Raw genomic sequence first — 22,719 nt, 5'->3', positions numbered from 1 at the left:
TTTACTATGTTACTCTTTGGGGTTCTACATGGAATGTTGCTACTAACTGGGATTCCAGAATCTTGTAACTCTTTAGGATTCTAGAATGTTCAGAACTTTTAGTACAAGAACAGTGCTGGGCAGACTTCTACGGTCTGTGCCCTGAGAAAGGCAAGGACAAATAAAACTTGGGTATACATATAAAGTATCACATAGCACGTAAAATGAGTTTATCTTGTTGGGCTGACTGGATGGACCGTACAGGTCTTCATCTGCTGTCATTTACTATGTTACTCTCTGTGTTAAAAGTGGACCCTGACGCACGGCAAATCCACGAGCTGAAATCACTGCCGCTTGGTGAAAGGAACCCTTACTATTTTATAAAGACAAGAAATAACCCACTTGTCTTTATAAAATATTTCTTAAGGAGGCACCCGATTATCCTCTTAAAACCACTTATCCTGTTCCAAAATCCACCTCTTTAGGCCCCAACATCAAGCAAACCAAAAATTGCTACAATAAAGAACTTAATCTGCTGCTTATAGATTCAGCAAGAAGGTGGAATTTTAATTATATGCAGCACAATTCATGCATAATTCACAACCTGCTGAATCTGATGCCAACACTATAAATACCTCCATAATCAGCCTCGTTCCTGCAGGATGAAGATTGCAGGATATCACGTTTCTTGCTCACACTGATCGACTATGGCATTCCGGAACTTTTATTTAAAAATGCCCTTAACTTGAAAAGATTTTTTTTTTTCAGTGCAACCAAATGTAACTAACTCTGATGTGCAAAACCTGAGGAGAATTCTTAAAGAAGCTGGGCTAGGCTGGGAGGTCAAATAGGGTTTATTTTATGGTATAAAGACACAGAGTGGCCTAGTGGTTAGGGTGGTGGATTTTGGTCCTGGGGAACTGAGGAACTGAGTTTGATCCCACTTCAGGCACAGGCAGCTCCTTGTGACTCTGGGCAAGTCACTTAACCCTCCATTACCCTATGTAAGCCGCATTGAGCCTGCCATGAGTGGGAAAGCGCAGGGTACAAATGTAACAAAAATAAAATAGATACTATTGGAGATTCTACATGGAATGTTGCTATTCCACTAGCAACATTCCATGTAGAAGGCTGCGCAGGCTTCTGTTTCTGTGAGTCTGATGTCCTGCACGTATGTGCAGGACGTCAGACTCACAGAAGCAGAAGCCTGCGCGGCCACATTGGTGATCTGCAAGGGCCGACTTCTACATGGAATAGCAACATTCCATGTAGAATCTGAAATAGTAGCAACAGTGGAGGAGTGGCCTAGTGGTTAGGGTGGTGGACTTTGGTCCTGAGGAACTGAGTTCAATTCCCACTTCAGGCACAGGCAGCTCCTTGTGACTCTAGGCAAGTCACTTAACCCTCCATTGCCCCAGGTACAAATAAGTACCTGTATACAATATGTAAGCCATGGTCCTTATTTGTTAATTTGTACAGCGCTGCATAACCCTAGTAGCGCTCTAGAAATGTTAAGTAGTAGTATTGAGCCTGCCATGAGTGGGAAAGCGCAGGGTTCAAATGTAACAAAAAAAAAACAAAAAATATATATAACGGCATTCACACTCCCTCACTTCAAATGGTTAAAAAAAAAAAAACCTCTCAGACAGCCTGCATGTGGCAATAACCAACTGTAGTTTTAACATATTTTTACAAACACCAAGCTTCACAACCATTCCCCATATTTCCACCATTTCCAAATTCCCAACTTCATAATATTAATCAATAACACAATACATTACTACTGTGTACCAATAATTTCAATATAGTCACAATTATTACATCAAGTATATTACGCAACTATCCAATTCCATATAGATCAAAAATCTTTTATGAATAAACCTTACCAAATACCAACTGGCAACCAAGGTTGCAAGCGATGTGACCACTTCACACCATTTTTGTAAAAACTTCATTGGCTACCAGTACAATACAGGGCTAAATTTAAAACTCTATGTCTGATCTTCAAGGTCCTGAAAGGAAATGGCCCCGAGTATCAGAAGAACAGGATGATCCTCCACAAACCGCCAAGGACACTAAGGTCCTCCCCAGGGCCGTGCTAACCCGGTAAGCGAGGTAAGCATGGCAGGGGGGCGCTTCCCTGTGGGGGGCGCCGCCGCACCATGCTCACCTCGCTCGCCCTCCCCCAACATCCCTTTTCTTTTTTTTTCTTTTTAAATTTACCTCCGTGGCGGCGGTTCCGGCAGCGCAGCGTCAGGGAAGGAGGCAGCGCTCCCGACGTCTCTAGCCTTCCCTTCGCTGTGTTCCGCATTCTTCTGATGTCAATGATGACGTCAGAAGAAGGCGGAACACAGCGAAGGGAAGGCTAGAAGTCCGGAGCGCCGCCTCCTTCCCTGACGCTGCACTGCCGGAACCGCCGCCACGGAGGTAAATTTAAAAAGAAAAAAAAAGAAAAGGGATGTTGGGGGGAGAGAAGAGGGTGGGCAGTAAAGTTGAACACTGGGAGCGGGAGGGCAGGGGAGAAACGACAGCATGGATGCGAAGGGGGGGGCATGGATGCGAAGGGGGGGGGAGAAGAGGGGCGGGCCAGGCTGGGACATGGGAGAGAGAGGAGCATGGATGCAAGGGGAGGTCATGGAAGGGAGAGGGGAATTGCTGGAAAAGGATGAATGGAGGGGGCAGGGGACAGAGGAGTATGGATGGGCATGGATTGGGAGGGCAGGGCTCAGGGAGGGAGGGGAATTGCTGGAAAGAGATGAATGGAGGGGGCAGGGGACAGAGGAGCATGGATGGGCATGGATTGGGAGGGCAGGGCTCAGGGAGAGAGGGGAATTGCTGGATAGGGATGAATGGAGAGGACAGATGGGCATGGATGGATATGGATTGCAGGACAGGGCTCAGGGAGAGAGGGGAATTGCTGGAAAATGATGAATGGAGGGGGCAGGGGACAGAGTAGCATGGATGGGCATGGATTGGGAGGGCAGGGCTCAGGGAGAGAGGGGAATTGCTGGATAGGGATGAATGGAGGGGGCAGGTGACAGAGGAGCATGGATGGGCATGGATTGGGAGGGCAGGGCTCAGGGAGAGAGGGGAATTGCTGGATAGGGATGAATGGAGGGGACAGATGGGCATGGATGGATATGGATTGCAGGACAGGGCTCACGGAGAGAGGGGAATTGCTGGATAGGGATGAATGGAGGGGGCAGGTGACAGAGGAGCATGGATGGACATGGATTGGGAGGGCAGGGCTCAGGGAGAGAGGGGAATTGCTGGAAAAGGATGAATGGAGGGGGCAGGGGACAGAGGAGCATGGATGGGCATGGATTGGGAGGGCAGGGCTCAGGGAGAGAGGGGAATTGCTAGAAAAGGATGAATGGAGGGGGCAGTGGACAGAGGAGCATGGATGGGCATGGATTGGGAGGGCAGGGCTCAGGGAGAGAGGGGAATTGCTGGAAAAGAATGAATGGAGGGGGCAGGGGACAGAGGAGCATGGATGGGCATGGATTGGGAGGGCAGGGAGAGGGGAATTGCTGGATAGGGATGAATGGAGGGGACAGATGGGCATGGATGGATATGGATTGCAGGGCTCAGGGAGAGAGGGGAATTGCTGGAAAGGGATGAATGGAGGGGCAGAGGACAGAGGAGCATGGATGGGCATGGATTGGGAGGGCAGGGCTCAGGGAGAGAGGAGAAATTGCTGGACATAGAGGGGAGGGAAGAGAGATGAAGGAGATGAAATGAGGGAAAAGGAAGAGAGGAGAAAAACTGCACATACATGAAGAAAATAGGCAGAAGCTGAGGACCAGAAATGAAGAAGAAAGGAGGAAAGGAAAGAAATAAATGGAAAGGAAGCCCTGGAAACGGAGTTAAGAGGACAGATAGCAGCAGAAATCAGATACTGGGCCAGCATGATCAGAAAAAGAAAGTCACCAGACAACAAAGGTAGAAAAAAAATCATTTTATTTTCATTTTAGTGTTTGGAATATGTCCACTTTGAGAATTTACATCTGCTATCTTATTTTGCAATGTATAGCAATTTCTTTCTAAGAATATTGCTGACAGTTCCTGTCAGTGTGGCAAGTGGTGAGCGATCATTTTCACGGGGGGGGGGGGGGGGGGGGGGGGGCTGCCGCCGCCGCCAACTGATAGTCTGCAGGGGGGGCGCCAACTGATAGGCTGCAGGGGAGCGCCAGAGACCCTAGGCACGGCCCTGGTCCTCCCAAGGATTTCACTAACTACATCCTCTCCAAAAGACATGACACGATGTGATACCCGCAAGCGAGCCTTCTCCGGAGTAGCCTCCACACTATATACACACATACACACACAGAGGGTGAGGCAAAAAAAAAGTAACCCCCTAGAGTTTTTTGCCATTTTCTCAACAACAGCTTTGAATTTCGATGACAAATTTTTACGTATTTATTTAGTACAAAAAACAGAAGAAACCAGTCTTCGCCAAAAACACCAAAAAAAGCAAAACAGCGAAGATGACTAACAAAAACCAAAAATAATCAAAAATTAAAAACAAGAAAAAATCAAATTTGTATTTAAAAATACAAATGCATAAAAAAATAATAATAAAAAAAATATGAAAAAGACGACACTTGTTTATTTAAAAATTAAAACACTTTATTAACCAAAGGATAGCAGGGAGAAAGGGACTCGACACAGGTGTGTTTCAGCCGTACAGGCCTGCGTCAGGAGTCTTCTCACCGTTGTTGATTTTTAATTCTAGCCAAAAAGCATCAGAGCAGCGTCTCGTCTCTGTACAGAGACGAGACGCTGCTCTGATGCTTTTTGCTTAACTTTGTTTCAAGGGTCATTTAACGCCACAGTTTAAAAAGAGACACACATATTCCCATTACAATTGGATAGAATTAAAAATCAACAAACGGTGAGAAGACTCCTGACGCAGGCCTATACGGCCGAAACACAGCTGTGTCGAGTCCCTTTCTCCCTGCTATCCTTTGGTTAATAAAGTGTTTTAATTTTTTAATAAACAAGTGTCGTCTTTTTCATATTTTTTTTTATTTTTATTTTTTTATGCATTTGTATTTTTAAATACAAATTTGATTTTTTCTTGTTTTTAATTTTTGATTATTTTTGTTTTTGTTAGTCATCTTCGCTGTTTTGCTTTTTTACGTATTTATTTAGTCATCGTATCTATTTATTACTATTAAACAACATTTAATTACAGTGGGGGAAATAAGTATTTGATCCCTTGCTGATTTTGTAAGTTTGCCCACTGACAAAGACATGAGCAGCCCATAATTGAAGGGTAGGTTATTGGTAACAGTGAGAGATAGCACATCACAAATTAAATCCGGAAAATCACATTGTGGAAAGTATATGAATTTATTTGCATTCTGCAGAGGGAAATAAGTATTTGATCCCCCACCAACCAGTAAGAGATCTGGCCCCTACAGACCAGGTAGATGCTCCAAATCAACTCGTTACCTGCATGACAGACAGCTGTCGGCAATGGTCACCTGTATGAAAGACACCTGTCCACAGACTCAGTGAATCAGTCAGACTCTAACCTCTACAAAATGGCCAAGAGCAAGGAGCTGTCTAAGGATGTCAGGGACAAGATCATACACCTGCACAAGGCTGAATGGGCTACAAAAACCATCAGTAAGACGCTGGGCGAGAAGGAGACAACTGTTGGTGCCATAGTAAGAAAATGGAAGAAGTACAAATGACTGTCAATCGACAAAGATCTGGGGCTCCACGCAAAATCTCACCTCGTGGGGTATCCTTGATCATGAGGAAGGTTAGAAATCAGCCTACAACTACAAGGGGGGAACTTGTCAATGATCTCAAGGCAGCTGGGACCACTGTCACCACGAAAACCATTGGTAACACATTACGACATAACGGATTGCAATCCTGCAGTGCCCGCAAGGTCCCCCTGCTCCGGAAGGCACATGTGACGGCCCGTCTGAAGTTTGCCAGTGAACACCTGGATGATGCCGAGAGTGATTGGGAGAAGGTGCTGTGGTCAGATGAGACAAAAATTGAGCTCTTTGGCATGAACTCAACTCGCCGTGTTTGGAGGAAGAGAAATGCTGCCTATGACCCAAAGAACACCGTCCCCACTGTCAAGCATGGAGGTGGAAATGTTATGTTTTGGGGGTGTTTCTCTGCTAAGGGCACAGGACTACTTCACCGCATCAATGGGAGAATGGATGGGCCATGTACCGTACAATTCTGAGTGACAACCTCCTTCCCTCCGCCAGGGCCTTAAAAATGGGTCGTGGCTGGGTCTTCCAGCACGACAATGACCCAAAACATACAGCCAAGGCAACAAAGGAGTGGCTCAGGAAGAAGCACATTAGGGTCATGGAGTGGCCTAGCCAGTCACCAGACCTTAATCCCATTGAAAACTTATGGAGGGAGCTGAAGCTGCGAGTTGCCAAGCGACAGTCCAGAATTCTTAATGATTTAGAGATGATCTGCAAAGAGGAGTGGACCAAAATTCCTCCTGACATGTGTGCAAACCTCATCATCAACTACAGAAGACGTCTGACCGCTGTGCTTGCCAACAAGGGTTTTGCCACCAAGTATTAGGTCTTGTTTGCCAGAGGGATCAAATACTTATTTCCCTCTGCAGAATGCAAATAAATTCATATACTTTCCACAATGTGATTTTCCGGATTTAATTTGTGATGTGCTATCTCTCACTGTTACCAATAACCTACCCTTCAATTATGGGCTGCTCATGTCTTTGTCAGTGGGCAAACTTACAAAATCAGCAAGGGATCAAATACTTATTTCCCCCACTGTATCTTAAGCTATGTTGATGATACTAACTAGCGATTTCTGTGTGTTAAAAATGTTTGGGCTAAAACACAGTAAAATAACGTCATTCAAACAATACAATTAACAACGTGTGAGAATTTCACAGTCACTGTCAATGCTCAAAGTGTCCACCCCCAGCTTTAGCATAGGCCTTCAGTTGCTTTGGGAAGCTCTTAACAGCCTTATCCATCGGTTCCTTTGGTAGGCTGTCCCAGATCATCTGCAGTGCTTCCTTGAGTTTGGCAATTGTTTACGGCTTTGGGTGGAGCCTGTGATAGCCCTCCAACCTTGCTTCCCAGACAAACGTTTACATCACTGTGAAGTCATTAAGCTGGTATCCCATTTTATTTTTAAATAGTGGTAGTTTTACAGCAGTGGCGTAGGAAGGGGGTGGGGGGTGGGAGGGGCGGTCCGCCCCAGGTGCACTGCTCCCTACTACTACTTAACATTTCTAGAGCGCTACTAGGGTAACGCAGCGCTGTACAATTTAACAAAGAGAGACAGTCCCTGCTCAAAGAGCTTACAATCTAATAGACAAGTGAACGGTCGTTCCGATAGGTTACTTCGTGTTCCGGGGCAAAGAGAGCAGGGAACCAGCGGAGCCGACGCAGCTCCCAGCGGCGTGCACTCGGGGCGGACTGGCCCTCCCCTTCCTACGCCACTAGGTAAGAATATGCGCTGAGGGGGGGGTGTCGATGCGCCAAGGGGGGGGGGTTGTGCTGCGCCCGGGGGGGGGGGGGGGGGGGGGGGTGCGCAGCGATGAACCGCCCCGGGTGGCAGCTGTCCTTGCTACGGCACCGTTTTACAGTGCAAACATGGGTGGTCATGCTAAAATGTCTGTAACTTTGCCATGTTTAAAGATAATCTCATTCCACTCAGCACATAAACATAGAACATAGCAACAAAAAAAGGTATCCATCAGAAAAGGGTGTGGGAACTGAGGAGTTCCAGAGGTGGCATCTCGAACCCACACATAACTATGACCACTCACACGGAAACAGAATCCTTCCACATCAGCTGCAGCAATGCGCCGGCCCAGAGACTGGCGCTAAAGGGGACTTCGGCTGGCGGGGGTTGGGGAACCCCACCAGCATAGGTACCTGACGGTGGAAACGGTCGGTGGAGGCGGCAGGGGGCCAGGGCCAAATCTGGGGGGGGCCCATGCCCCCGTGGCCCCACGTAGCTACGCACCTGTGCATAAGTGCTATCAAATGTCACTCCTATTAAGATGGGTTATTTTATCACTAACTCATGCTGTTTTAGCACAGGTCCCATTTTGTGCAATGAGACCTAGTTATTAATAATTGGGGTTAACAGTAAAATAACACGTCTCAACAGCAGCCCACACTGATACCTTCACCTCTCAATTAATGAAAAAAGAAATGTCTCTAGAAATGGAAATCACTGCTGTAGGTAATAAAAGTGTGTGGGACTGACTGACAGGCAGTGAAGTGCTGTAGATAATCATTTCTCTTCCTGCCTTTCCTTTTGTCTCACCTTTTTTTTCCCTAGAACATGTTGTTTATGAGTATTCCTTATGGTTGTCCTTTGTGAATCAGACCGCATAGGGGTTGGAACCCGAATAACTGTTTTTTATCCCCTTTTAAAGCCACACAATCTCCTTCCTTCCCCCCTTCTCCCTCTGCCCTAAATTGAGTCGCTTAACTATGTGGGTGTTGGCACTGAATATTGCAGGCATCCGCGTAACCCCGGGCTCCTCGCCTCCCTAATGCCACCCTCTGTACCGCACCTGACCTGCCCATTTTTTAAAGGACGGTCAGAGGTGATATTCAGCGGCACTGCCTGGTTTAGTGCCACTGAATATCGGGGGTGGGCGGCACAGATGATTATAAGTGGGCGGGAACCTCTCCTGCCCGTTAAATCGCTTTGAAAATCGTCCAGAGAGTGCTTAAGCACAGAACATCATATTCAATAATGGGTATAGAATATATCAAATATAATTTGAGCAGAAGTAAAATATTCAAATTTCAAAGGGAGATTTTTATCAGGATCTCAACCCGTGATCACTTTTGTGCACCTTAGTAATTCCCTTATCTCTTATTTGTCCTGTTTGTCTGTCCTAATTAGATTGTAAGCTCTGTCAAACAGGGACTGTCTCTTACGTGTTCACTGTACAGCGCTGCATATGTCTAGTAGCGCTATAGAAATGATAACTAGTAATAGTAGTAGTCTTTGGGATTCCGGAATCCTGCTACTCTCTGGGATTCCGGAATCTTGCTACTCTCTGGGATTCCGGAATCTTGCTACTCTTTGTCTTTATCCTTTATTTGTCCTGTTTGTCTGTCCTACTTAGATTGTAAGCTCTGTCGATCAGGAAGCACTATAGAAATGATAAGTAGTAGTAGTATGGTTTATCAAATTTTAATTACAGAAGAGGAAAGATATATGTGCAGCATGTAGGCATTCCTGAAGGTGGAGTTAGGGCAGAGTGCGGTATATGTAAGTACATTATAAAAGTCACGTGTGTAAAGTCTCACAAATGTATGAAACAAACCAAAGACAATGTCATAACAACTGGGAAAATGGCCATATAAAACACAGTTCCCCCCTTATCATATCTCTAATATCAACACACAGCCATACTTCCCTATGCATACACACCTATCCTAACTCCCCATATATCCTCACCTACATGCCACCCACATCCCACATGCAAACACATACCATGTTTATAAATCTATTGTAGAATGCATTCTCAAAACCAAAGCTTTGCATGCTTTCCCCTCTTCTTTTCATTATACAGATATAATGCAAATACTGCATAGGCATCCTTTAAGAAATATGATTTTATGAAGATCATATGTTCCTATTCAGGAGAAATAAAAAACCAAATAAATCAACAAATATTCAGTGATTATACAAAACATGATGCTTCCCATAATTGCCTCCTGAGATCCTAAGTACCATGAATCACTATTTACACCTATCATGGCTGGTGCTGTATATATTTCTGACACTTAGATTATGCTCTAATTGAAATATTTTTCTGTGGCCTACATATTTAAAATAACATTATTTCCACCCCTTTCTTATTTGGTTAAATATCCTCCTTCATCTTTAACTGTTTTGATCTTAGAAATATAATTCATATAGGCAGTCTGACCCACACACAACATAAAGAGACTGCTAACGGGAAAGTGCAATACATTATTGATGACACTAATGAAATTACAACACACATCACTCATCTTAATGGGTCTGTTTCAATGACACATCACAGTGACCTGAGAAGTGCAGTGCCAAACTAGGAAACCTAATTAATTACACGAGGCAGCCCTGTTGAAGGAGATAAAGCATCTTCATCTAACTGACAAATCAGTCTTACTATATGAAGGCATGGGGACATCCAAAATGAATTTTAAGAAAAATTATCTGTGGTCTTTATGAGTCATTTCCGTGCCCATCAATGGCCATATCAGTTACAAATACAGCAACCTTTTTACTAAGCTGCGTTAAGTATCTACTCGCACCCAACGCACGCCAGAATGGAGCTACTGCCTGGTTACCGCGTGGCTCTTGTGGTAATTTCATTTTTGATGCACGGCCGATATGCACGGCCGAAAAATAATTTTTATTATCGGATGCATGCCGAGTGACATTTGACACGCGTAGGTCATTATTACCCGGTTACCGTGTGAGACTTTACCTCTAGGTCAATGGCTGGCGGTAAAGTCTCAGACCCCAAATGGATGCGCGGCAATTTTCATTTTGCCACACGTCCATTTTCGGCAAAAAAAGGCATTTTTTGCAGGTGCGCTGAAAAAATGATTCTGTGCGCGCCCAAAACATGCGCCTACACTACCACAGGTCATTTTTCAGCACACCATAGTAAAAGCACCCCATAGGGCCCTGTTTACTAAGCCATGCAAGAGGCACGCTAGCGTTTTTAGCATGTGCTAAGCATTAGCACATACTAACTGTGTAGATCCCATAATATTCCTATGGGCATTTACTTGGTTAGCATATGCTAATTTTTAACACACGCTAAAAACGCTAGCGCACCTTAGTCTATCCCCCGCTGAATATTGCCGGCTAGCACAGGGGCGTAGCCAGACCTCGCCGGGAGGGAGGCCAGAGCCTGAGGTGGGGAGAACTGTTTAGCTCCCCCCCCCCCCCGCTGCCCCCCCCGAGCCGCTGCCACATTGGACCCCCCTGCCGGCCTGCCGATGACCCCCTTGAACCCCCCTCCCACCACCAACCCTCACCAGCCGCCGCATCAGATACCTTGTTTGCTGGCGGGGGTCCCCGAACCCCGCCAGCCGAAGAGAGTCTTCTTCAGCGCCGGAGTAGCGCCTTCATTCAACGAAGTTCCTGGTGTGATCAGCTGTTTCCGACGCCTTACATCCTGCACGGGGCTACATGCACGGTGCAGGAGGTAAGGCGTCAGAAACAGCTGATCGCACCAGGAACTTCATTGAACGAAGGCGCTACTCCGGCGCTGAAGAAGACTCTCTTCCAGGGTTGCCAGATGGGAAAATTTTTCCCAGCCCAAAACCAGCCCTAAACCCGCCCGAAGTCAAACCCCGCCTCCCATGTCACCAACTCCACCTCCTAAGACACTAACCCTGCCTCTTACGTCACTAGCCCCACCTCTTACATCACCAAACCCCGCCCCTGGCGTCACCCCTGACATCGTTAACCCCGCCCCTGAAAAGCTTCTATTGGACCAAATTGGACCAATAGAAGCCCGGAAAAAAGCGCCCAAACCCGCACAGCGGCCACGGGGAAACAGCCCAAAAAACACCCCGCGGCCGCTGAAAGTTTTCCGCCGCCGCTCGCGGAAACCCGCCCAATTGGGTGGGAAAACTGCCTACCTGGCAACTGCTCTCTTTTCGGCAGGCGGGGTTCGGGGACCTCCACCAGCAAACAAGGTATCTGATGCGGCGGCGGGGCGGGCGGCGATGGCGGGGGAGGGTTGGTGGCGGGAAGGGGGTTCAAGGGGGTCGTCGCCCAGGCCCCCTCAGGCCCCACATAGCTACGCCACTGGGCTATCAGATAACTGGTTATATCGGCCTACGAACAAGCATTACTGATTTATTTTAAAGTTACTAATATGCACGGTAACTGCTAGTTGCAGCAGAGGGTGAGATATGGGTGGAGAATGGGTGATTTATGGTATGAAGAATGCTATCTATATGCATTTACCAGTACCTTATGATTTAAAAAAGAAATCCATCCCCCTCTAGAGCATCCTCACTCACCCCAGTTAGGTGCTCATTAGTGCCTAACGTAGCTTAGTAAAAGGATTCCAAAGTTAACAGCATAAATGCTTTGAATATCGGGCCCAATATATATATTTTGTTGAGACAGGAGGAACAACTGCAACTTGCTTCTCACCGGTCTTCCGCTCAGCCATCTCTCTCCTCTTCAATCTGTTCAAAATTCTGCTGCACGATTAATATTTCGCCAGATTCGCTATGCCCATATCAGCCCCCTTCTGAAGTCACTTCACTGGCTCCCTATCCGTTTCCGTATACAGTTCAAGCTCCTCTTATTAACCTACAAGTGCATTCACTATGCTGCCCCTCACTACCTCTCCACCCTCATCTCTCCCTACACTCCTTCCCAGGAACTCCGTTCACTAGGCAAATCTCTCCTAATTGTACCCTTCTCTTCCATCGCTAACTCCAGACTCCGTTCCTTTTGTCTCGCCACACCTTATGCCTGGAATAGACTTCCTGAGCCATTACGTCAAGCTCCATCCCTGGCTGCCTTCAAATCCGGGCTAAAGACCTACCTGTTTGATGCTGCTTTTAATTCCTAACTTGTCACCTGCTCGTAACCTTATCTTGTCTTCCTCTCTTCAATAGTCCCTTTTCCTTATGTGTCCTATCTGTCTGTCCTACCCTTATCCGTTATTTGTCCTGTCCGTCTGTCCTGATTTAGATTGTAAGCTCTTTTGAGCAGGGACTGTCTTTTCTTCATGTTAAATTGTGAAGCGCTGCGTACGACTGGTAGCGCTATAGAAATGATTTATAGTAGTAGTAGTAGAAGTCTGCCCTTGCAGATCAGCAACGCGGCCGCGCAGGCTTCTGTTTCTGTGAGTCTGACGTCCTGCACATACGTGCAGGACATCAGACTCACAGAAACAGAAGCCTGCGCGGTCGCGTTGCTGATCTGCAAGGGCAGGCTTGTACATGGAATGCTGCTAGCGGAATAGCAACATTAACATTCCATGTAGAATCTCCAATAGTAGCAACAGAATCTCCAACAGTAGCAACATTCCATTTAGAATCATTCCTATGTGTCCTATCTGTCTGTCCTACCCTTATCCGTTATTTGTCCTGTCCGTCTGTCCTGATTTAGATTGTAAGCTCTTTTGAGCAGGGACTGTCTTTTCTTCATGTTAAATTGTGAAGCGCTGCGTACAACTGGTAGCGCTATAGAAATGATTTGTAGTAGTAGTAGTAACAACAATTTTTTGTGACTCTTGTGAATTTAAAGAATAGGCTTCTTAAATCAATATGAGCTTTATTGATGTTTTGTGATGTGAAGAAATTTGGGGGCCCTTTTATTAAGCTGTGTAAGCGTCTATGCTCACCCAGCACGCGCCAAAATGGAGTTACCGCCCGGTTAACTGTGTGTTTCTTGCGGTAATTTCATTTTTGGTGTGTGTCCGATATGCGTCGCTGAAAAATAATTGTTATTTTCGAACGCTTGTATCAGTCGCGCCAAGTGGCATTTGACACGCGTAGGTCATTACCCGCCCAGTTACCGCATGAGACTTTACCGCTAGGGCAATGGCTGGCGATATGAACGCAGACCCAAAATGGACGTGCGACAATTTTGGTCTTTGCTGCACAACCTTTTTCAGCAAAATTTTTTTAAAAAGGCCTTTTTTACGGGCACACTGAAAAATGGATCGATGCGCACCTAAACTACCACAAGCCATTTTTCAGCGCACCTTAATAAAAGGCCCCCTTACTCATTAACTTGTATTTCAAAGTTCCAACATGTCTGTCTCTTAGCAGCAGTGGCGTTCCTAGGGGGGCTGACACCCGGGGCAGATCGCCGATGCGCCCCCCCTGGGTGCAGCGCGACCCTCCCCCTGGTGAAAGGACACCTCCCCCCGGCAAAGGAAACTCCCCCCCGGGTGCACGCCACTGGGGGGGGGGGGGTGCCGCATGCCTGTCCGCTTCGTTCGTTTCCATGCTCCCTCTGCCCCGGAACAGGAAGTAACCTGTTCCGGGGCAGAGGGAGCCCAGAACGAACATAGCGGACAGGCGCGCGGCACCCCCCAGCAGCGTGCACCCGGGGCGGACCGCACCCACCGCCCCCCCCCCCCCCAGGAACGCCACTGCTTAGCAATCTCACATCACTGTGGAATCCTGAAACTTTTCAGCGGTCTGCCAGTATATGTGGCTATATTATGTGATAACAACCACTCATCGCATATTGATTTTAACTAAACTGAAGAAAACATTCCATGCATCACAGACACAGAAACTCATTTGCCTACATAACTAGAGTAGGGCCTCTTATTTATATTACAGAAGGCATACAGCTGAGAGATGAAAGCAAGTTAATAAAAACGGCTGTGCGAGAAGGATTCTGGACTCTTAACAAGCTCTTTGATGTTTCTCGGATTAAGTGTGTGCAAAATTCATTACACCCAAATGCATGAATCAGTCCTTCAAAATTACAATTCATCAAGTTTGCAAGTTGACTCAGAATGAGTATCTGCATCTGACATTTGTGCTGCCCGTCTCGTCTTCCGCCAGGGTCGCTTTACTCATACTACCCCTCTCCTCAAGTCACTTCACTGGCTCCCTATCTGTTTTCGCATCTTGTTCAAACTTCTTCTACTAACCTATAAATGTACTCACTCTGCTGCTCCCCAGTATCTCTCCACACTTGTCCTTCCCTACACCCCTTCCCGTGCACTCCGCTCCATGGACAAATCCTTCTTATCTGTTCCCTTCTCCACTACTGCCAACTCCAGACTTCGCGCCTTCTGTCTCGCTGCACCCTACGCCTGGAATAAACTTCCTGAGCCCTTACGTCTTGCCCCATCCTTGGCCACCTTTAAATCTAGACTGAAAGCCCACCTCTTTAACATTGCTTTTGACTCGTAACCACTCGCCTCCACCTACCCTCCTCTCTTCCTTCCCGTTCACATTAATTGATTTGATTTGCTTACTTTATTTATTTTTTGTCTATTAGATTGTAAGCTCTTTGAGCAGGGACTGTCTTTCTTCTATGTTTGTGCAGCGCTGCGTATGCCTTGTAGCGCTATAGAAATGCTAAATAGTAGTAGTAGAGGAGTAGCCTATTGGTTAGTGCAGTGGACTTTGATCCTGGGGAACTGAGTTCAATTCCCACTGCAGCTCCTTGTGACTCTGGGCAAGTCACTTAACCCTCCATTGCCCCTGGTACAAAATAAGTACCTGAATAAGTAAACCGCTTTGAATGTAGTTGCAGAAACCTCAGAAAGGCGGTATATCAAGTCCCATTTCCCTTTCCCCCTTTCCCTTATGACATCACAATATCAGAAGTGAGCCAAGTATCAGGCAATCAAGCCATTGTGACATCACTGATGAGGTTGGCTCTTATTGGTGGACTGAGCCTCCACCTACCCTCCTCTCCTCCTTCCTGTACACATTAATTGATTTGATTTGCTTACTTTATTTATTTTTTGTCTATTAGATTGTAAGCTCTTTGAGCAGGGACTGTCTTTCTTCTATGTTTGTGCAGCGCTGCGTATGCCTTGTAGCGCTATAGAAATGCTAAATAGTAGTAGTAGTAGTCTCTTGTAACCAGAGCTAATATTGTGATGTCATAATGCCTCAGGCCACCAATAAGAGCCAACCTCATCAGTGATGTCACAATGGCTTGATTGTCCTATACTTGGCTCACTTTTATTACATAGCTCTTTGAGCAGGGACTGTCTTTCTTCTATGTTTGTGCAGCGCTGCGTACGCCTTGTAGCGCTATAGAAATGCTGAATAGTAGTAGTAGTAGTTGCATTTCCCACAAGAACTTACATGCATACTTTTGGAAATTTGACTTCTTCTGAGGAGATCCAAGAGGGCATTAGCAGGGTAGGATGTTGACGGTTGAGCTCCTACCAGCTTAAATATTTTCTTGCTTTTTTCCTGATGTTTTCTTCCTAAATATGGTGAAGATGAACGGTAAAACAAGTGTTTATCCTAGCGGTCCCCCTCTGATTATTCAGCCCACCATTCCTCATCTGGTCAGGGCAAGGATTTCAGCTACTTAGTTGGGATAAGTTCTTGCTGTGGGGCTCGGCGAAGGAGCACAACTTGAGGCAACATTGATCCCTGATGACCATGAACCTCCTCCTTCTCCTCCTGGACAGTCTCTTCCATTGACAGTGGGTTATATGACTACTACAGTTGTTACACTCACGCCAAAGCTGCTGGAGGTTTTGTCGACATTTGCTCCTCCTGATCCTAGAAATGCTGACTGTTCCCAGGGGTCCTTTTACTAAGGTGCGCTGAAAAATGACTTGTGGTAGTGTAGACGCATGTTTTGGGCGCACGCAGAATTATTTTTTAGCGCGCCTAGAAAAAGTGCACTTTTTTGTTGCTTAAAATGGACGTGTAGTAAAAATGAAAATTGCCCCGCATCCATTTTGGGTACGAGACTTTACCCTAGAGGTAAGGTCTCACGTGGTAACCGGGCGGTAACGGTCTATGCACGTCAAATTCCACTTGAAGCGCGTAGCTGCCACATGTCAGAAAATAAAAAAACTTTTCTGACGTGCGTAGCTGCCATACGCCAAAATTGAAAGTACCACAAGGGCCATGCGGTAACCGGGCGGTAACTCAAATTTGGTGCGTGTTGGGCACACATAGTAAAAAGGTCCCCCAAAGAGGCAAGGTGTGGGAAAAATGCATTTTTTACCACACTTTACTAGCACCGACTACTGCACATAAACACGAGAATGAACAGGTGTAAATAGTGACATTTATTTATAGCGTTTATATCCCACATATTCCCACCCAAGGGCAGGCCCAATGTGGCTTACAGGAATTTACACAAAGCATACATCAAGTCTACAACAAACAGTCAATGGCATTGTAGTGAAAGAAGCTAGTAAGTAATAGCAGAGGTGGGGAAATGCGGAAAGAGAAATGGAATTCAATAGACAGCGGTGCGGGACGGGTCAGGAGCGTAAGCTTTCCCGAATAAGAAGGTCTTAAGGTATTTTTTAAAGGTCGGATGATCAGGGGTGATTTTCACAAATTTAGGTAGACCATTCCACAGTTGTACGCCAATATAGGAAAAGGTGTAGGTGGTTTTATACTTGAGGCCTCTGTAGATTGGGTAATGCAGATTTAGGTACAAGCGAGCTGATCTGTGAGAGTTACGAGGTGGTAAGCTGACAAGGGTGTCCATATACGCTGGGGCCTCACCATAGAGAATTTTATGCACCAGTGCGCAAATTTTAAACATTATTCGGTCCTTGACAGGGAGCCAATGCAGTTTCTCACGCAGCGGTCATTAACCTGGGTAATATAAATATAAATCAATATATGCATCTACCTTCGCCTACATCTGCACGCAACTTTGGAACGCACCACCGAATGCCATAAAAACAGCGCATGATCTGGCAGCCTTCCGGAAATTACTAAAGACTAAGCTATTCAAAGAGACTTATCAAAAGGATTCTTCATAAAAGACTTGACATCAAACCTGTACCAGAATAAGTTAGCACTGAGCTATTTTTATTTGGTTACTTTAATCACATTGTCATTATTGAACGTTATACAGTACCCTTGATCTCAAATATTTATTTATTTATTTGTAGCATTTGTATCCCACATTTTCCCGCCGATTTGCAGGCTCAATGTGGCTTACATTTGCCGTAATGGTGGTTGCCATTTCCGGGTAACAGAATTTCAAAAGGCGTGGTGGAGAGGAAAACGGTAACGGAATTCAGACATGTGTGGGATATGCATAAAGGAATCCTGTGCAGAAGGAATGGATCCTCAGAAGCTTAGCTGAAATTGGGTGGCGGAGCAGGTGGGGGGAAGAGGGATTGGTGGTTGGGAGGCGAAGATAATGGTGGGCAGACTTATACGGTCTGTGCCAGATCCGGTGGTGGGAGGCGGGACTGGTGGTTGGGAGGCGGGGAATAGTGCTGGGCAGACTTATACAGTCTGTGCTAGAGCTGGTGGTTGGGAGGTGGGGATAGTGGAGGGCAGACTTATACGGTCTGTGCCAGAGCCGGTGATGGGAGGTGGGACTGATGGTTGGGAGGCGGGAAGTATTGCTGGGAGGACTTTTACGGTATGTGCCCTGAATAAGGCAGGTACAAGTCAAGGTAAGGTTTACACATATGTTTGTCTTGTTGGGCAGACTGGATGGACTGTGCAGGTCTTTTTCTGCCGTCATCTACTATGTTACTATGTTACTATGTTGTATATCTATTTTCTTCTAAGTTACTTTATATTTTCTCTTTACTTTAATTGTAATAATATTCTGTACTTCTCATTCCGGAAATGGCGATCGCCACTACGGTATAATGTAAGCCACACTGAGCCTGCAAAAAGGTGGGAAAATGTAGGATATCAATGCAGAAAATAAATAATCGCATAGAATGCCCAAAGATAAACTGCCGACATTTGGAAGTGCAGTAAGAATGGAGCTGAGTAAACCTTGAGGTACGAGCTTTCATATTCTCTGTTTCTTCTGAATTATCTTCTCTGTGCATTAGAGATCACTAGCAAATTTAATGCACTTGTAGAAAACATTATAATACAGAATATGAACAAGGTCATTTTATTAAGAAAATCTAATGGCATTCCTGGAAATTACAAAAAAAAAACCTCTGCAAACCCTAAGGTAAGGTAGAAATAGGCTTCTTTGAAGACACTTTGGAATGAAAGCGGATGAATGCTGCCATGTCTGGTAAAAGCTTCCTTTCATAATGCATCTGTTTCACTTTCCTTTATTGTGCTCATTTCTATAGTAATCATAACTCATATTAGTAAATTGCATATTCAAAGAAGCCTCTATTGTCATTCAGTTCAAATTGAAATTTTATTTTTATTACATTTGTACCCCGCGCTTTTCCCACTCATGGCAGGCTCAATGCGGCAGGCAATGGAGGGTTAAGTGACTTGCCCAGAGTCACAAGGAGCTGCCTGTGCTGGGAATCGAACTCAGTTCCTCAGGACCAAAGTCCACCACCCTAACCAGTAGGCCACTCCTCCACTGTTGCTACTATTGGAGATTCTACATGGAATGTTGCTATTCCACTAGCAACATTCCATGTAGAAGTCGGCCCTTGCAGATCACCAATGTGGCCGCGCAGGCTTCTGCTTCTGTGAGTCTGACGTCCTGCACGTACGTGCAGGACGTCAGACTCACAGAAACAAAAGCCTGTGCAGCCTTCTACATGGAGTGTTGCTAGTGGAATAGCAACATTCCATGTAGAATCTCCAATAGTAGCAACATTCCATGTAGAATCTCCAATAGTAACAACATTCCATATAGAATCTCCAATAGTAGCGCAACATTCCATGTAGAATCTCCAATAGTATCTATTTTATTTTTCTTACATTTGTACCCTGCGCTTTCCCACTCATGGCAGGCTCAATGCAGCTTACATGGGGCAATGGAGGGTTAAGCGACTTGCCCAGAGTCACAAGGAGCTGCCTGTGCCTGAAGTGGGAATCGAACTCAGTTCCTCAATTCCCCAGGACCAAAGTCCACCATCCTAACCACTAGGCCACTCCTCCACTCCACGTGAGTTTGTCACGGGCAGACAAAATAATAAAAATTCTATGGACGCTGCTGTTTTCTTAATTGCAGCTAAAAACTTGTCCAAAGTTCATGTGTGTTCTTATTTTTTTTTAATTAATTGTCTGCTCAGCTTACCATATTTAATAAAACAAATCTAATCTAGGAGTGAAATGCTGATTAGAAGACATTATCAAGCTTTTAACAGAAATGCAGGATGAATTTTAAGCACAGTGAACCGGGAAGGAGGATGCATGAAAACTGGCCACCGCAGGTTTTTGCTGTCTACTGTGTCTTATTTATATTTGAACTTCAGGGTTTGAACAACGGATCGTAATTAAAGTTTCATCTTTCCCTTGCAGCCCTGTGTGTTAAACTATACTTACTGTAATAATTCTGCAAGGCATAAAGTCTATATGTAAAAATCAATAGAGGTAGATTTTTTTTTTTAGTCTATCACTCAATATTATTTTCTAATAGCTAGTACTTATGGCCATTTCTTTAAGCATACAACCACATTATTAACAAAGCATGCTTAGAAAATATGAGAGTGCAACAGAAACCTGTACTGGACCTCACCTTGGGAAACCTAGGAGTCGGTTTACTAAGCTGCGTAAGCATCTACGTGCGCCCATCACGTGCCAAAATGGAGTTACCGCCCGGTTACCGAGTGGATCTTGCAGTAATTTCATTTTTGGCGCGCGTCTGGAAAAAAAAATCATTTTTATTTTCGGATGTGCGTATTGGACGTTAGCCAAGTGGCGTTTGATGGGCGTAGGTCATTACCGCCCGGTTACTGCGTGAGACTTTACTGCTAGGTCAATGGCTGGCGGTAAGGTCTCAGACCCAAAATGGGAGTGAGGCAATTTTCATTTTGCCGCACGTCCATTTTCGGCAAAAATTGTAAAAAAGGCATTTTTTACAGGTGCGTTGTAAAATAGATCTGCGTGCGCCCAAAGCCGGCGCCTACATTACTGCAGGCCATTTTTCAGCGTGCCTTTGCAGTGGCGATCCTAGGTCGGCTGCCACCCAGGGCACAGCGCCGCTGTGCACCCCCCCCCCCCCCGGAAGCAGCGGCGCCCGTCCTCCAGGGTGCAGCACGACACCCCCCAGCTCAATGACATCCCCCTCCCCGGCGCATCAAGCCCCCCCCCCGGGAGCATTCTTGGCTGCTGGAGGGTGCAAAGAGCAGCCGCGCCTGTTGGCTCCGCTGGCTCCCTGCTCCCTCTGCCCCGGAACAGGAAGTAACCTGTTCCGGGGCAGAGGGAGCAGGGAACCAGCGGAGCCAACAGGCGCAAAGCTGCTCTCTGCACCCTCCAGCAGCGTGCACCCGGGGTGGACCGCCCCCCCACCGCCCCGCCCTTGCTACGCCGCTGTGCCTTTGTAAAAGGGCCCCCTACAAAATACACTGCTGATTTTTGATAATCACTTGTGGATGAGATGGAAATATATATTACAACTAAAGGATAATTTGTTGCTTGGATGATAATAAGTGGAAGTATTCATTATCAGCAATAAAAAAGTGTTATACAGAAACATATAAGATGAAATATGACTGTTACTCAAATTATTCACAAGTTGTAAATGTCTAGAAAGCACAGATCATAAAAAAGAATGATCATCCACAGAATTTATTGATTCCTCTAAATAAAGACCATCCTCATCATTGACATAAAAGTTTGATTATAGTTACCCTCATCTTGTCACATATGACCTAGAATATGTATTTCAGATTCTGTCAGCTTCACTGCCATCTACTCTTATTCTGTCTATATCACTATGGGATGGATATTCAGAGGGTCAGTGTGAAGGCCCATCTTAGACAGAACGCTGAAATTGGACCTCAAACATCCAGGTTGCTGTTCAAGCCTAGCAATATTTTACAAAAGGTTCTTCTGAACGTATGGCTTTTTGCAAAAAATCTAGCAGGATATGTAGGCATAAGTACATAAGTATTGCCATACTGGGAAAGACCAAAGGTCCATCAAGCCCAGCATCCTGTTTGCAACAGTGGCCAATCCAGGTCATGAATACCTGACAAGATCCCAAACAAGAACAATATATTTTATACTGCTTATCCCAGAAATAGTGGATTTTCCCCAAGTCCAAACTAATAATGGTCTATGGATTTTTCCTTTAGGAAGCCGTCCAAACCTTTTTAAAACTCTGTTAAGCTAACCGCCTTTACCACATTCTCCGGCAATGAATTCCAGAGTTTAATTACACGTTGAGTGAAGAAACATTTTCTCCGATTCATTTTAAATTTACTACTTTGTAGCTTTATCGCATGCCCCCTAGTCCTAGTATTTTTGGAAAGCATAAACAAACGCTTCACATCTACCCATTCAACTCCTCTCATTATTTTATAGACCTCTATCATATATCTCATATATGTGTTGAAACATTGAATGGCACAAACTCAGCATCTTCCACATGGAGACAGCAATTTTGCAATTCCATATATAAGTTTATAGTTTTTTGGAGCTTGAAATACCGCCCATACCAGACTAGTGGATCTTAGTGGTACACAATAAAATCAATGTTGAGGAATAGGAAAAGAACGCCATTAAAACACAGGAAACCACAATCATTAATCCAAGAAAAACATTCACTTATCACAAAACAGGTCAGAACACCTGATCCCGAAAGGACCCTCAACTTAACTAAAAGCGAGTTGGAAAGTAATGTGTTTTCAACGTTGATTTAAATTTAGCAAAAGACTGCTCACCCTGTATATAAGAGGACAGATCATTCCAAATCTCAGAGGATAAAAAAAATTGAAAGCTGACTGCCTCATGGCACAGTTTCCACATATAGGGCTCTGTTTACTAAGCTGTGCTGTAGGTGTGTAAACATTTTAGTGCACGCTAAAAATTAGCACCCGCTAATGCTAGAGACACACGTGGAGGGGCATAATCGAACAGGGTGCCCAAGTTTTCCTGAGGACGACCTTGCAGGACAGCCCGGCGAAGGGGCGGGGAAACCCGTATTATCAAAACAAGATGGGCGGCCATCTTTCGTTTCGACAATACGGTCAGGGCCGCCCAAATCTCCACATTTAGGTCGACCTTAGAGCTGGTTGTCCCCGGTTTTTGGACATAATGAAAACCGAGGACACCCATCTCAGAAACGACCAAATGCAAGCCTGTCTGTGACCCTGGAGTGCTGTTCTTCCACATGGGAGGAGTGATGTGCTCATGTGGAACA

General features: G+C 45.5%; 1 protein-coding gene across 1 annotated transcript in view; it reads right to left on the bottom strand.

The window, feature by feature from the left end:
* NAALADL2 (N-acetylated alpha-linked acidic dipeptidase like 2) overlaps positions 1 to 22,719 on the bottom strand; it is a gene marked incomplete at its 5' end in the record, with an annotated part of 477,074 nt that overhangs the window by 4,329 nt on the left and 450,026 nt on the right. The gene's annotated exons all lie outside the window — the stretch shown is intronic.

Source organism: Microcaecilia unicolor, chromosome 10, assembly GCF_901765095.1.
Source record: "Microcaecilia unicolor chromosome 10, aMicUni1.1, whole genome shotgun sequence".
Taxonomy (NCBI): Eukaryota; Metazoa; Chordata; class Amphibia; order Gymnophiona; family Siphonopidae; genus Microcaecilia; species Microcaecilia unicolor.
The sequence above is the reverse complement of the archived record's forward strand: the minus strand, read 5'-3'. Positions and strand labels throughout refer to the sequence as shown.